The sequence below is a fragment of the Mytilus californianus genome, unplaced genomic scaffold (genome assembly GCF_021869535.1).
Source record: "Mytilus californianus isolate M0D057914Y unplaced genomic scaffold, xbMytCali1.0.p SCAF_15, whole genome shotgun sequence".
In the NCBI taxonomy this organism is placed as follows: domain Eukaryota; kingdom Metazoa; phylum Mollusca; class Bivalvia; order Mytilida; family Mytilidae; genus Mytilus; species Mytilus californianus.
In genome coordinates this window covers 7,518,625-7,535,345 of record NW_026262637.1, presented here as the reverse complement: position 1 = coordinate 7,535,345, position 16,721 = coordinate 7,518,625, and positions in this window count along the sequence as shown.

Genomic DNA, 16,721 nt, shown 5'->3' with positions numbered 1-16,721 from the left:
TACTAATTGTATTGCTTTTTTGTTTTTTAATGTTATTCAGGGTTATATCTGGTCTATATACCAACTTTGATAAGTGTTTGGTATAACTATAAATTTTCACTTCGTACTATGAACGTCAAAATTATTTATTTTGTAAAAATATTTCCTTTCTCTATTGGTACTGTACACGTATACCTAACAACAAAATTATTTTCATTTACCTGTGTTTAAAGTTATTGCAAATGTCTGATATTTTTGTTCGAGCATATTGTTTTTCTTTAATTGTTTAACATTTCTTACCGATTGTTATTCTTCCCTTAGTTTATTTATTTTGTATTTACATTGTGTCATAGGTCAAATTTATTTGTTCAGTGTATGTTCAATGGTGTTAATATGTCCTTTGATTGAGTTAAGCTATTTCAGTTGATATTTTATAGTGTGTCTTTCTATGTTGTGATGTTACACTATTGTTTCAGAAAAAGGGTGAAGGTTTGGTACCATTAAAACGTTTAAACCCGCTGCATTTGTTTGCACCTGTCCTAAGTCAGGAATCTGATGTTCAGTAGTTGTCGTTTGTTGATGTGGTTCATAAGTGTTTCTCGTTTTTTATATAGATTAGACCGTTGGTTTTCCCGTTTGAATGGTTTTACACTAGTAATTTTTTGGGGCCCTTTATAGCTTACTGTTCGGTGTGGGCCAAGGCTCCGTGTTGAATACCGTACTGTGACCTATAATGGTTTACTTTTATAAATTTTGACTTGGATGGAGAGTTGTCTCATTGGCACTCATACCACATCTTCTTATATCTATAAACGAATTTGCTTTGCCATATTATTAAACAGTTCTACTTGACATTCGATTGATTAATTATGAATGCGACTTCTTTTTAAAACCTCATACATTGCTTTTGTTGCCTTCTCTGCTTGCTTTTTTACTGCTTTACTGAAATTTCCGGTCCTGCTAAATAGTATTCCAAGACAGTTAAATTCCTGAACTATCTCTATATATGCCCCATTTAAAGAAAACTTTAAATCTGCACAATGCTTTCCCCTTGAAAATACCATGACTTTGGTTTTATTAACATTTACCTTCAGTCTCCATATTTTACAGTACTCTCCAAATTTGTTCAATATGTTATGTAAATCTTCTTTTGATTCAGACTTTAGGACGGGGTCGTCTGCATAAAGGAGGACAAAAAGTTTCAGGTAAATGTTCAACTTATCATCTTCTAAATAATCTTAAATATATATATATACAAGAGGTTACACTGTTTCTTGTAATAAATTACAATCCTCCTTATTTAATCCTGAAAATATTTATAAAAATCTTCAGTGTGAGAAACTTCATCTCAAGTTCTCTAAATTTATACTTGGTGTACACAAAAAGAGTGTAAATTTTGCTGTATTATCAGAACTGGGGCGTTTCCCCCTACATTATGATATTGTAAAGTCAATTGTTAAATACTGGTATACATTTGAAAGTCTTCCGACTGAATTCAGTCTGTTGAAAGACGCTTATAAATGCAGCCAAGAGCTTCACAAATCTAACATAACTTCTTGGTTCTCATTTATTAAAAAAATTATTAGAAGTTTTTGAAATTAACCAATAAGTAAAACTTTTTTTGGACAAAATACCTTTTTAAATATATCTACCAAATAAATTCACGCTTAATATATTAACAATTGGTATGTTAGCCAACAAAATGCTTTTGATGGAAAATTGTTCAATTATTTGAAATTTAAAAAAAAATTTGGTTATGAAAATTATCTCTCTTTGGTTAAGAACTTTGATTTTATAAGAGCTATTTGCAAATTACGTATATTTGCTCATTAACTTCAAATTGAATTTGGCCTTTTTTCAAATATTCTACGAAATGAAAGAATTTGCAAAAAAAAGCTCCTCTGGCTGTGTTGAAGATAAAATCCATTTTTTAACTTCATGTGAAAAATTGAACTCTGATAGACATGATAGAGATGTTCTCTTTGACTTTGTTTGCCAAAAAATTCCAAACTTTTCTATACTGGACAATCAGCAAAAATTCATTTATTTATTAAGCTTTGAAGACAATCAGGTCCTTAATGATGTTGGAAAATTTAATAAAGTCAATATGAGTTAGTTTTTTTTTTTTTTTCATGTAACTATATTATATTCTATAAACTTAGGGCTTTATTACAGTCTAATTGTATTGTGAGTGTGTATTTAAATTCTATGTATCTATGCTTATCAATATTCTTTTTTCCTTATACATGTATTCTCTATATAAACCTTGTGGGCCCTTAATTGGTAATAAAATATGTTCTTGTTCTATATAAGAGTAAGCGAATTACGACAGATCTTCATTTTAATCAGATTAAGGAAAAACTTAATTAGTGCATGACATATTGTGTTAATACCAAAAATGTCTTCCAAATGTCTATGTGTGGTATTGTTGTTTGGTTACTGTCTCATTGTTGTATACCCTGCATCTCCTTTTATTCATAACTGTTCCGTATTGAAGATAGACTTGTTCTAATAGACACACCCCTAAACTTCACTTCCCAAAAAACATAGTTAAGTGAGTTTATTCTTTAGTACCAGTCCTTTTGACAAACACGCACAATAGTGGTTCAAGGGGTTAATTAGATGACTTAAATTTTTAGCGTACTGGCCTGTTCGAAAAGTTTCCACCTCTTTTGTGAGCTGTATTTATGATGCCATACTTGCTTGTTACACGGAAAGGGTTCTGACCATCCGAATCATGTATCTATCTATCTATATTACTAAATGAATAGAATTGAAATTGGGTGTCGCGTTTTCTTCTTTCACATAAAATCCACGAATATTGTTTTATACCACAAAGGGGTAATGACCAGCGTAGTTTATTATGTGTTCATTTCAAGATCTTTTGGGGGGTATTTGGGGGTTAAAATCGGAAAAAAGCCAGTTCGGATCGACCGTCCTTCACGACGTTCGGCTCGGAAATTTACGTGCCGTCATCATTTCCGTCATAAAAAAAATTTGCACATCTGACCGGCAAAATTAAATTTTATTTCGTAGCACATACGGTAAATATTGACCTTACACTGAAACACTTTGTAATACATATTCCCTTGACGCTATCAGCAATTTAACAACAGATTTTTACACGTCAAGAGCTTTTCCTTCCGGGAACCGCATCAATTCAACATGAAAAGGGTGGGGGGATTACTTCAGTTTTCGGTTAAAAATGGGTACCGAAGTGCGGCTGGAATGTGACCCACCCCCATTCATATATAAATGCATAAAATTTTCAGCCTACTCATATATGGGGGTGGTTCTGACCACGGAAACACCAGAAATCAGGTGCGGATCAAGGATTTAATGTAAAAAGGGGGTTCAAAAAATATTGTTATGCGGAACGGAGCATGTTGCGAGATATTTTTGGGTAAATTAGCAAATATTTACGTGCCGTGATCATTTCCGCTTTGTCTGCAAGTATTATGGTCTGCTCAGCAAAAAGTATACCCTAAAGGGTGGGGGGATTACTTCGGTTTTCGGTTAAAAATGGGTACAGAAGTGCGGCTGAAATGTGACCCCCCCCCCATTCATACATTAATGCATAAAATTTTCAGCCCACTCATATATGGGGGTGGTTCTGAGCACGAAAACACCTGAAATCAGATGCGGATTGACCTTACACTGAAACACTTTGTGATACACATTCCCTTAATTGACGCAATTTAACAACAGATTTTTACACGTCAAGAGCTTTTCCTTCCGGGGAACCGCAGCAATTCAACATGAAAAAGGTGGAGGGATTACTTCGGTTTTCAGTTAAAAATGGGTACAGAAGTGCGGCTGGAAAGTGACCCCCCATTCATATTAATGCATAAAATTTTCTACCCACTCATATATAGGGGTGGTTCTGAGCACGGAAACACATGAAATCAGGTGCGGATCCAGGATTTGAGGAGGCGCAAAAAATATTGTTCCACCGAGAGGAGCGTGGTGCGAAATCCTTTTGGGTAAAAATGCCAAAATTAAACCAGGGTTCTAATAGAATGGTGCAAACAAGATATTTCATCAACAAAAAAACATGTGATCTAGATTGGTAAATTAGCAACAAATGATTTAAGATTTCAGTTTAAAAAGGTGTAAACGAGATAATTTGCCGATCGGCGTGAGGTGCAAAACAAATTGTGATTAAATTTTCGGAAAATCAAGATTTCATACTCCATCTGTATTTAATCCAAACTGAAAATTGTAGTTTGTTTTACTATTTCTTAAAACAAAGGTTTGACAGCAATAAACCAAATACCTAATAACTTTGTTATTTGTAAGAATAGTATATAATATAGATAAAAGGCAAGTTTTATGACAATCAAAGTTGATTTGACAAAGTTATAGAAATTTTTAAAGGTGGCCATCTGTATTTAATCCAAACTGAAAATTGTAGTATTTATTTACTCTTTCTTAAAACATTATAAGTTTGACAGCAATAAACCAAATATCAATATAAAATAATGGGGAAAAAGGGAGAGGGGTCAACATTTTTCTAAAGCTTTCAGGAGGGGGTCACACATTTTCTGCAGAAATGGAAAGGGGGGGGGGGGGGGGGTCATTGAATTTTTTCTGGACTTTCAAAATAATTTGCCGGCCCCCCTGGAGATAAATAATGACCGGTCCCTTATAAAAGACTTTCAAAACCAGACCATATGATGGTTACCAGCACAAATATCGATATCCATTTGCGAAAAATACAATCAACATCTTGCATGTATGATATATTTTAACTCAATTTTAATATATCCTATGATTAGATCACAAACGCCAAAAGTTTCTGTCGGGAAGACTATTCTTTTGGGTGTCATATTGAGTGGTGGTATTTCGTCTGTGACACGCTTCAAAAAGATTTAAGATCTTAATATCGCCTTACACCAAAACTATATATCTTCAAATTATGAACCAAAGTATATTTCGCGGGTATTTTCTAGTGTAACATATATGTATATGAGACACACTTGTCTATTGAAGTATCTTATCCGGGTTTCTACTTAATATCTATATTGTACTTTGGAACTGCGTGAGAGTCTTTTAACTTTTTATCTACAATTATTGTTTATTTATTTGAATATTTGAAGTTGTTGTCATGTTAAATGTATGTGTGCTTAGTTTAAACATGTTTTATTTGCTTAAACACATATACAAAAGGTATACGTTTTACGAAGGCCAGGCTTAAAATACAATACAGTTATCTCCATTCTTATGCCACATATTAAAATAAATTCCATTTTAGTAAATATTTTGGCTTAAAAATGCCATAAATGAAAAAGTCTGCGAAACATGTGACGTCATAGGTATACTCCAGATGTCAAACATAAACACTAGACGTATTTATACTTTTCGTACTCTCCTGAATGGTTTAAATATTGACAAAAAGAAGAATTTGAGGCACAAAATGTTACTTTTTTGTTTATTTTTTTAGAAATTACATACCAAAAAAAATCGGAATTCAAAATGGTGGCCTCCTTAGTTACGGACTGGTAGAACGTCGAATCTAACCCTTAAAATATTTGTCAACGTCCAATAAAAATACTCTTTATAAACAAATTGCATTAGAATATCATATTTACAAAGCATGCATGCAAACAATACAATTCTAATATATATATATAACGTCACAGTACCCAAATTGTACACAATTAGCAAAAAATAGCAGCGGAAATCTTACAAGTTCTCTAAGAGACTAAACAATTTGTATTTGTATGATTTGACTTTATGCACGTCTTTCAACATAGCTAAATATATTTAAATATTCACAAAACGTTCACAGTATATATCAACAGATGAAGTCATCACTGGAAAAAGTAAAATCTACGGAAACGTCGCCGTGCGACGTCCACAAAAGTCAACTTTTAAAAAATGAGCAATTAAAATATGTTACAGACATCTATTTCTTATCAAATGAATGGTAGGCATGGACTATTATCAAACTGTTGTAAACATTTGAAGAAATTAAACAAAACATCAGTTCTTTAATTTTTACGGATGCGAATTTAAGCATGGATGCAATTTGGTCGTTTGGAGGTCAGTTCAAACCTATTTTTCAATGATTCAATATGGATTCAAAAATAAATTGGTGGAACTATATAGTAAATAAAGATACATCTACAAAATAAACACAGAACGGAATATTTTGTCTGCATCATAAATAAACATAGGTGCAAAAAATGTCAAAATAGGTGCTATTTGGGCACCCTCACGTTATGCACTTTATTGTGCTATATTATACAATCAGAAACCTCTTGACTCTTTAATAAATTCATATACATATTTTAAATTCTTTCATTTTCGTCAGTAGTCAGTTCGGAGGTTAAGATGTTCAAATTTAGTGGAGAGAGATCGGGGTAACTACAGCGACAAACCGGATCTGAAATTATATTGACTCTGCTAAGAGAATAAGTCAAAATAGAAGCTGAACATCTAAGTTGAGTCAAAATGATGTTGAGCTTACGATTTCCTTTTCATACTGTTATTAAGGTTCTTGTGTTATTTAATTTAGTTTAATATTTTTAACTCGGTTTTAAATTTACATAAAGAGTCAATATTGCGTGTAAACACATTAACAAAAGGTTATTTCACAGTCGTATAGTGTAAGGTATAAAGGATTCTTGGTTCAATGAGAGGCAACAAAAAGAATATATCATATCACAAGGGCAGAAGGACCTTTCTCGGGACTTCTGCATTAGCCCTTTATTCGGGATTTTCCCTTCTCGGGACTCGGGAATTAATGATTAATTTTTTCGGGGATCCGCGAAGAATGTTTTATTTTTTAGGGAATTCAGGATAACACCCCTTCCTACCGCCCATCTTTCATTCTCATTACGTAAGGGATAATTGGCGAGTATTAGCCTTTAAAAGTCAAGTTCAGCTTTTCTAAGTTCTTCGTACTTAATCTGAATACTTTAATTTTCCAAGTACATTCAAATGTTTTGATGCATGTTTTATGATCCCTTCAACATGCCATTGGGTGTTCTACTTTACATCTTTGCTAAATGTAACACCTAGATGTTCATGAAAATCTGTAACTTGAATATTCTTACCATTGAATATAAAATATATTTCTAGAGTTTTCATGAAAGAAAACAGCATTATTTCTGTTTTTTCTGGGTTAAAGGACATAAGTCATTTGTTAGAACAATCGCTCAGCTCACTCAGGTCTTGACGAATCACTGGTTTTTATTTGTGACGTGTCACGACAAGAGCAGTTGAGAGATGCGTCATCTGCAAATAATCTGCAAATAATTTACATAAAGATGTTTTTCAGCAATATCAGTATATATAGATAAAGAATAAGAGAGGTCCAAAAATATAACCCTGTGGGACACCAGCTGAAACACTGCAAAGCTCTGATGAAGATTGTTTAATAACTAGCCGCTGTTGATTGTAAACCATTTCAATAATTTCCCATCCACACTTCATCGTATGACTTCATTTTATGTAACAATTCTTGATGCCAAACTTTAGAACTATAGAAAAGACACATTAATTTAATTTAAAACAAAACAGCTAATTTCTTTATTTTCGAGTGAATTTAAAATACAATGTTGCTAATCTTTAAAAGCCGGTGAACTCTTGGAACATTTTGGAAAAAATCCAAAGTGGTATTCATATATTAATTGATTTATTTAAAGGTGATTGAAGACATTATTATAAACAACACGCTACATTATTTTCCCTACAAAATTTACAAGCGATATTGATCTATTATAGTTAGATGGCAATTGTAAGCGTTATTTCATTCCACCATGTATTTATTCCGGGTAACTGTTTTTCACTAGAAAATATTGGATGTAAATAGTGTGTAAGCGTTGATCTTGATATCGTTGTTTTGTTTATATTAGACCGGTTTATTGTTTACATAAATTAATGGATTAAAATTAGAATAATTTTCAAGTTTCAAGGAACCTTCTTCTTCTTCTTCTTCTGGAAGTCCACCCTATTTGCAGGGTCACCGCATTAAAAATATTATTATTTATATTTTTAAAAATGCGTTACTTAAAAAAAAATAATAGATTAAGATAGTTTAACTATGTTAGGGTAAAATAAAGTAAAATAATAAGGATAAAGAGGATAAAAGGTCAAACTTGTATTTACACTGTACATAGCAGACTGACATAAGCTTAAAGCATTATATTTTAAAATGGATAAAACTTTAATTGGTGTGTTAAACGTGTCCAATAGTTTAAAAATAATTAATGTGATAAGGATTATTTTTGTCAATACTGATAAAAAGTTCAACAATCACATGGGGTTCCATACATTAAATATATTGTTAAAATTTAAAATCTGTCGAGGACCCAATTTATCGGTTTCAATTAGTAAATGTTGTTGTTTATGTAAAATAGAATGGAGGGGTCATATAGTTATAAATTTACTAACGGATATAATCTTTAGCTATTTCTCTCTAAATTATTTCTATTCTCATGACCGACAGTATCCAGCTTTGTACATGATCTTATAAAGTTCCAAGAGTTAAAAACGAATGTTCATTATATTTACTGTAGTAATTCCGCTCTCTTGGTATGAAATGCATTTTCCCAGTCTTTTCATATTCTTTCTATAGCAACTAGTTGAGTCACAGGTATGCGACGTTTGCTGGAATTGAAGCAGATCGTCTTCAGATTCAACGATGTAGTTGTAGTTAATATGTAGTTCAGCCATCAGATGTTTAAGTCTGGTGTAGTGGATTTTTCTCACTGATTTGAGGCTTATGCAATTAACAAGAAAGTGCTTGTAATCTTCTGTTCCTTTCATACACAATTTGCACTCTGCATATTTTGTTGAGTCAAAGCTTTGAGTTTTATATGTCCCAGTCAATATTCTGGATTTTATTATTCCTTTAGCAACGTCTCGCTTGTTGTCTCTGACACTGCTCCAACATGTATTAGGTTTTCGGAATTTCTAATTGCTTACTTCCATATGATTCAGTGATGTTTTGGTTTCAGCTAATACAGACCTTTTTGTTTTCCATGTTGAATCTATCATATCATGAACCAGTTTTTTCCAGTTTTTCCTTGAATTTAAGATTACCTCATATGCAGATGGTAGTTCATACGACTTGAGAATATTATCTACTTTTATATACCAACTGTTGGAGTTACCATCTTTTGTTGCTAATTGTCTTATTCCTATTTTATGTTCAATTGAATTTGTATCTTTTGAAATTCTAAGGAACAAAGAAATCATTGCTTTGTGGATAAGTTGTTCTACAGATTCTTCCCCAAGCAAAATATATATTGCAACATCTGCGGTCCGTTGTGGTAGAGACAGTAGTTGTTTAAATGTCTTTTTCTGAAAGTTTTCTAGTTTTAAAATGTCTGTCTTGGTGAAGTTAAGAATTTCAATACCATATAACATTCTGGGTATGCAGGCGCGTAGCTGCCTTTACGCAAAAAATCATTTGCTTGCACATTTTTTTCACAGAAAAAAAATAATTCTGAAATTGAATTACGGATAGACTTTATTCTTTACAGATTATCGTGTCGGGCGGTGTTTAAAGCCCAAATCTCTGATGTCGTCTCTAGCAGTGACTAATAAGGAACTATATCCTTCAATATTCGCAACCTTCTCAATTCTAGTTACAATGCAATCACCTTGAAAACATCTTAGATTTATATCCCTTACTTATAAGTCATTACTTAAAAGTGGCCGTTAGATTTTGTATTCCCATTGTCCGTTCGTCCAAAAGACTATTAAATCACCTAGGGTATCTGTGTCCCAAATGACCTTCTACCGTTGCCGTAGAAACCTCTCCTTTGATTTGAGAATGACCTTCGTGAGAAACACTACGGGTGTCTTGCAAGAAGCAGGAACTGCTTACCCTTCCGGAGCACCGGAGGTCGCCACATTGTTTTCTGGGTCCGTGTTTTTTATCTGTATTTAGTTTTCAATGTTGAATGTTATTGTTATTCCTTTTGTGTCTTATCTGTTCCCGGGTTTGTCAATTGTCCATTGATTAACGCTTCGGTTGTCGACTCTTCCTGATCTTCCCGTTTTATAAAATTTATTTTATATTTGAAAATAACCATGTTAATAATATAGGCAGCAAATTACGGAACTCACTAGACTTTTACTATCGTTTCATGAATTTTTCATGTTCAAAGCAGTCACTGTAATTACTCATATGCCCGGAGCTTCATGGGGATTCGCTTCCCTGGACCACCGTCTACGGTGCTGCCCTGGATCCCCGACTAGGGTGCTACCCTGGACCAGCTGGGGACTTTGAGCGGTCCATAGCCTCCTCCCTTGCCGAATCACTATAAAGTCCACAAGTATTCACAAAATAGGAGTTTAGGCGTGAAGGAGTGACGTGAATTTCATAAGCATGGCATACCGGGAAAATGCCCGAAAAAAGTTATCATTTTCTGCATAAAATGGTCTAAAAAAAAATTTCGCCTCTCTTCGCTCGGCGATCGTTATGATTGAACTTTATTTAACTACAGCTACGCCCCTGGTATGACATAAGTTCGCCAAAGTGTGTATGATATCAATGGATTTATTCCGTTTATTCCATGTAGACCTGCCCCATGAGTGAGTACATAGTTGCTCTAGCAGTAGAAATTCTCTTTACTACATTCTGGCTATTTCGGTCCTGTCTTTCAATACCCAGGTCCTTTATGTTCAATTTTTCAATTATCTTCTCGTTAAAAAGTTCAAGATTTGGTTCTTTGTTCGTTTTGTTAATCAACCGTATTTCAGTCTTTTTACTATTGATCTTAACTCGATCATTTTTGGTTCAGCTTTCAATGATGCGTAGTTGAGCTGATGCATCCTGTTCCGATGTTGCACATAGCATAATATCATCTGCGCATGTTGGACAACCCTTACTGTCAGAGAGAAGAACAGGAGTATGTTTCTGCTGCAGACCTGCAGTGTTGACTTTGATTTGTCTCAGACTTCTTTTTATATAGCTATCGGTCATGAGAACAGACTTGCTTGGCAAGGAGTAATAATTAATATATAAAGGGGTTTGGGGTTTTACAGTATGAGGAATAAAAATAAACAATATAAAATAATAGAAAAAATAGAGGTCGCGTACGAAGTTTTGTGTGCCTACATGATGGATCTAGTCAGCAGAGAAAGTTTATTATTTATAATATATTTTAAAAAGGACGATGCATATTACGATATAAATAAACGGTATTTAACTGTTGTATATTAAGGAATAATAAAATAATTCAAATACTTATTTGCATTTTTTTTTTAAGGGCGGGAATTTACAAACTCGATCTGCACGGGCAGAATTCTAAGTTTTAAATTTAATTGTATTTAAGGATTATTTTTTGTAAAAACTATTACTAAATGTAACTGTATTGTTTTTTAAATGTTTTAAGTGTTGGAAATAAGGTGTATCAGTGTGACATTCCTGAAAAACTTTCAAAATTCTTCTCCGTGAAAAAATCCAACCATGCTGGTCAACAGTCTCGTTTTAAACCAATTTAATTAATCATAATCAATCTAGCGTTTTATGATATAGTATTAAAAGTCGTACAACATAAAATATTATTTGACGAGATTATCGCACGAGATAAGATGGCGGAGTGACAGCACATTTTGTTGAGAAGAATTTCATCACATTGAGCACCCCACTTGGTTTAATACACAATTATTTTGTGAATCACAAACAAATACTAAATAAGACGTATCTTTTTTATAGATTTTACCCTGTATTTGCAATTTTAGTGCCGATAAATAAGGGTTACGTCCACTCCAGTATTTTTGCGCCATAGTTGGCAAACACTTGCACCTTTTTGTGATCTTCTCCGTCCATTTAAATTCTCATTTTAAGATCGTGCTTATCTTTTTATAGTTTTATTTATAATTGCACACTGTTACGATCCAAATATTTAGGTGTATACTCTCTGTCAAGGTCGTAGAACTGCTTTGCACATAGAACTTTAGAAAGCTAGATATATATATTCAGTATAATCACTTTCCCCTGGAACTAACATTTGCAAAACCATCAGAATAAATCCACATGTCAGAGACTAAGCTTGTTAAATACCTACAGAAAGTTAAACACGAACCTCCAACTGGAAAACTGTCAGACAGCAAAGGATTCTCCCTACGAAATAACATTGTAGAACAATTTGATAATAATATTGTATGGTGGTGTAGAAAATCAGTCAAAATCGAGCAAAGTTATAGCTGGTTAAAAAGAATATTGCCAACAAAATTATATCAGCTTGGAGATATTGCCCTGTACATCTGGCTAGGTACATGCAACCTTACTACAAAAACTCCAGACACAAAATATTAAGCATTACGTCAGAAGAAACAAGCTCCATTGAACATATAACAAAACATCTGGAAAACTTCAAAAAACTTATTGCTGAATATCCACAGGTCAAACTTACATTTCTAGAAATTCCAGTATACTCTATCAAGGCCTACAACCAACATCAAGGACATACTGAACCACTAATATTTAGAGATCAAGACAAAACATTAGCAGAGCAAATACATATTGTCAAACAAGAGATTCGAAATCTAAACCAGTCATTAAACACACCCTCCAGATTTCTCAGTATTCTTAAAAGCCAGATCACAACACCACACTCGATCACATAGAGATACTTGGGAATACTTTAATTTCAACCTTTATGGAGACGGTATCCACCCTAGTCAACATCTAGGCCAAATCTGGCTACGAGAAATTGCAAAACGCATCAAAATTGATTGCTGGGAATAGCAATAACTTGGAAATTCCGTTGATAAATAGTTGCTGCTGTAGTCTGCATGGAATGCCAAGCTAACTTACACAGCAACTAGCTATTAAACAACAAATTACAAGTGCCTACCTAAATCAATATTGATATCAATTAATTCAGATCATCTACCTAACACCGCCAATATCTATTACAACACCTTGAGATATAGCTATCTATAATCTATAACCGCTTACACTCTAATATTATACTAAATTATCTGTGCAGTCTGCCTGGAATGCAAAGCAAACTTGCACAATAACAGTATACTAAATATATATAAGAGCAGGCGAATTTCAAGTATGGAAATACATAAGGTAGCAAGACCGTCAAGATCAAGAAACCCACCAGTAACATATACGCCAAGTAGCATATACCAAGGAAAACCACAGCAAATGTCGTACAACTTAAACGCAAGAAAAGCCCTAGATAAGAAAATGGACGCTGCTGAAAGGGAATTGGAAATAGAAATAACTTTGAAAGCCGGAACCCTAGTCATCACTTGTAATGCAGGGGCATATGAGGCGCTCAAGCATGCCATATACAAATACTATAGCGAATCTCAAGAGCTATGTTACAAACTACATACAAAAACAAGTAAGGACAATAAAGGCCGCTCTAACAACCAAATCATGGCTGTTGAAGAGTCGCTATCAATCAAATTCAAGAACACAACCAAGTCCAAACGACAACTATACCGTATCAATATGTTTAACACAACATGCAAAATAGATGCTAATGGGTATATGCTACAGGACTTTATTTCCAGAGATCTGCACAACATCTTTGAGGACTTTAAAGCTGACAAATCCTACAAGAATATAAACATGCAAATCAAGAACATCTGTAAAACTGCTAAAGAACATTCAGATAAAGCAAATGGTCTAAACAACAAAGAAAAAGCTGTAGACAAGGAGACAAACAAATCAGCTGATACTGCAGTGCATATTACAACAGCACGTGAGATCAACCCAAATCAATACAACTTGCTCAAAAATGGACCAAAACATAATAACAATACATTACAACAGACGGCAATAGAAGAAATATCAACATGCTCTCGGGGAGAAGAGTCTACTGATTCAAAAATACAGAATGACAAAATCCTAGCAATTGACGAGAACCTAGAAACCTTCAAGACCGAGGAAAACAGTGAATGCCAAGGATGTGAACGACCACTAACAAAAACATCAGCAATTGAATGTTCTGCATGCAAACTCTGGTTTCACACCTCATGTGAAGAGCTAACTGAATATCACATGGAAAACCACATATATGATTCATATACGTGCTCCTATTGCAGAACATTAGATCTAACAATACCATTTGAAGATAGACCATACCAAGAAGAGACTCTACCAAAACAGATTATGAACTCCACTCATATAGAAGTCTCAAATGAACAACCCAATTTAACTACCCCCCAAACCAACATTCATAAAGAAACCAAACTTGAAGGAGGGGTAGCTAACAGGTCTGAACACAAGGGAGATGAGGTACCAACAGCTCCACAGACTTCTAGAAACAACCATAGAAATACTTCAAACTCTGAACAACGCAATATGGCTCCTCCAAATGACGATGCCAAAATCAAACCAAAAAGAGCAAAGAAAAGAGATACAGAGCAAATCATAGAATTACAACTTGCTGAAGGCAAAGCACAAATCTCAAACCTAGAAGAGCTAAAAAAAGAATATAGGACCACAATCGATATGCTATCAGTCAAGCTAGGCATACCGTCGCCTGTGGGATATAACAATACACATCCAACAACGACACATGCTACTAGTATCAGTGCGCTAGAATCCAAAATGGAACAGCAAATTGAAAAACTAAGGGTGGACTTCCAACATCAAATGCAGATTATGAGCCTAGAACTTAAGAATACTTCAGAAATTAATGAACTGAAATTCAAGCTCCAGTTAAAGGAGACAGAATGCAACAATATTATACAAAATTCAAGTTTTGGAGCAAACAGCAATACTAACACAGTACCAAGTAATAACTCGTATGGTTTTCCAATGCGCAATACTCAACAGACAAATCCACCACCAAATTGGTATGGAATGCCAACACATACTACTTAACAGCCAACTCCAACGCCAGTATATCAACATATGAGACCACAAGTAGTCATCAACCCGTATGGTAGGCAGTCTTACCAAGCCATGCCAGCCACGAATCTCCAGCACCCTCCAATACCATCATTTAGCCAAAGACCACATCATCCTCACCATACAGGGAATAGTCATATACAGAACCAAAGGCATAACGCAATGCATGAACAAATACCAACTCATAACAACAACAAGAGTACAAAACAACAACAGAAGGTCCACAACAACACGCTAGAAAAACCACTGCAAGAACAGAAAAAGGCACAACAAGATAAACCTACCCATAAACCACCTCAACCAGATAACTCAATAGATATTGGCATCCCTACAACGGCTAATAAACCAAATCAGCACTCTACAACTACCATCAATAGAGAAATACAAAAAAAAAGAGAAGCAAACCTACGAGACAAACAAACACTCTACTGAACAGCATTTTTTAGGGGTAGGCAGAGCCTCGACAGTGGACTGGCTAACCAAAATGCCAACATCACAATAGGAACTCTAAACATCCAGAATATAAAAGGCAACTCTATTTATCTACAAACTATTTTGAAATCTTTAGATATACTCTGTATCCAAGAACACTGGATTCTATCACTAGAAAAGAATATAATAAAAAATATCAACAATGACTTTATATCGTACGTCAAATCTGTTGATGATGAAGATCCCATAATAGATCATAAAGCAATCAGAGGGTACGGGGGAACAGCAATTTTTTGGAATAAAGATCTGGAGAAATCAATAAATATAATGCCTGATGGTAACAAGCGCATCCAAGTCATCACAATCAATAGCAGTCCATTAAAAACATTCCTAGTTAATGTCTATATGCCATCCCTACAAGTAGCAGGAGATCTTGACTATAAAGACACATTAGATCAGATCTCAGAAATAATAGAAAAGTAAAAAGATTCTAACCAGACAATTATTTGCGGGGACATAAATGTTTCACTACACAGAGATAACAGAAGACGCGACCAAAATCTCAAGGAATTCATGATCAACAACAACTTATCCTTAGCCAACAGATATCCAATGGTTCCTACATTTTTCCATCATAATGGGAAGTACATCTCCCAAATAGACTACATAATGTTCTCTGAAACTGCAGCTGGGAAACAAAACCCCAAAATAGTCATAGAGGAGAGACATCCTACGAACACCTCAGACCATACTCTTGTGAAGGCTAATATACCAATGAAGATCGACAAAACCACAACTCAGCTAGTCAAAATCTACACTAGACCAAATTGGGCAAAATGTGATACAAACATATACACATCAACGTTAAAACAAGAGCTGGAATGCAAAAGCCGAAGAAAAGAAACTAGCGTGGAGGAACGTATCAAATTTCTCGCAAATTCAATTCACAAGGCAGGAAAAAAATCCATACCCAAATATAGACAACTTAAAAGTCTAAAAACAGTAGGCAAGGGTATTTGGAACAGAAAATAAGCGAAGCATCTAGAGAATCAAAGAATGCTCATACTTTATGGAAAAAGAAAATGCTGATACGGAAAAAATCAACCTTACTAGCAAAACGCGAAAATTAAGACAGCTACAAAGACAAGCCTACGCCTCCAAGAAAGAAAAAGTTATCAACGATATCATGCAAGCATCCCAGAAAGACAGCAAAACTTTTCATAAACTTGTCAAACAACAAAGATCGAAACATGATACCAACACAGATATACTATATATTGGAAACCAAGCATTTGAAGGAGAAAAGATTCTATCAGCCTGGCAAACACATTTTGAAACACTTGGAACACCAAACTTTGATGAAAATACATTTGACTTTGAGCGATTAAAATTATCAAAATTACAAAACAAGATCATACCGGAACTAGACATTCAAAATAAAGAAATAACAAAAGCTACACCAACAGAA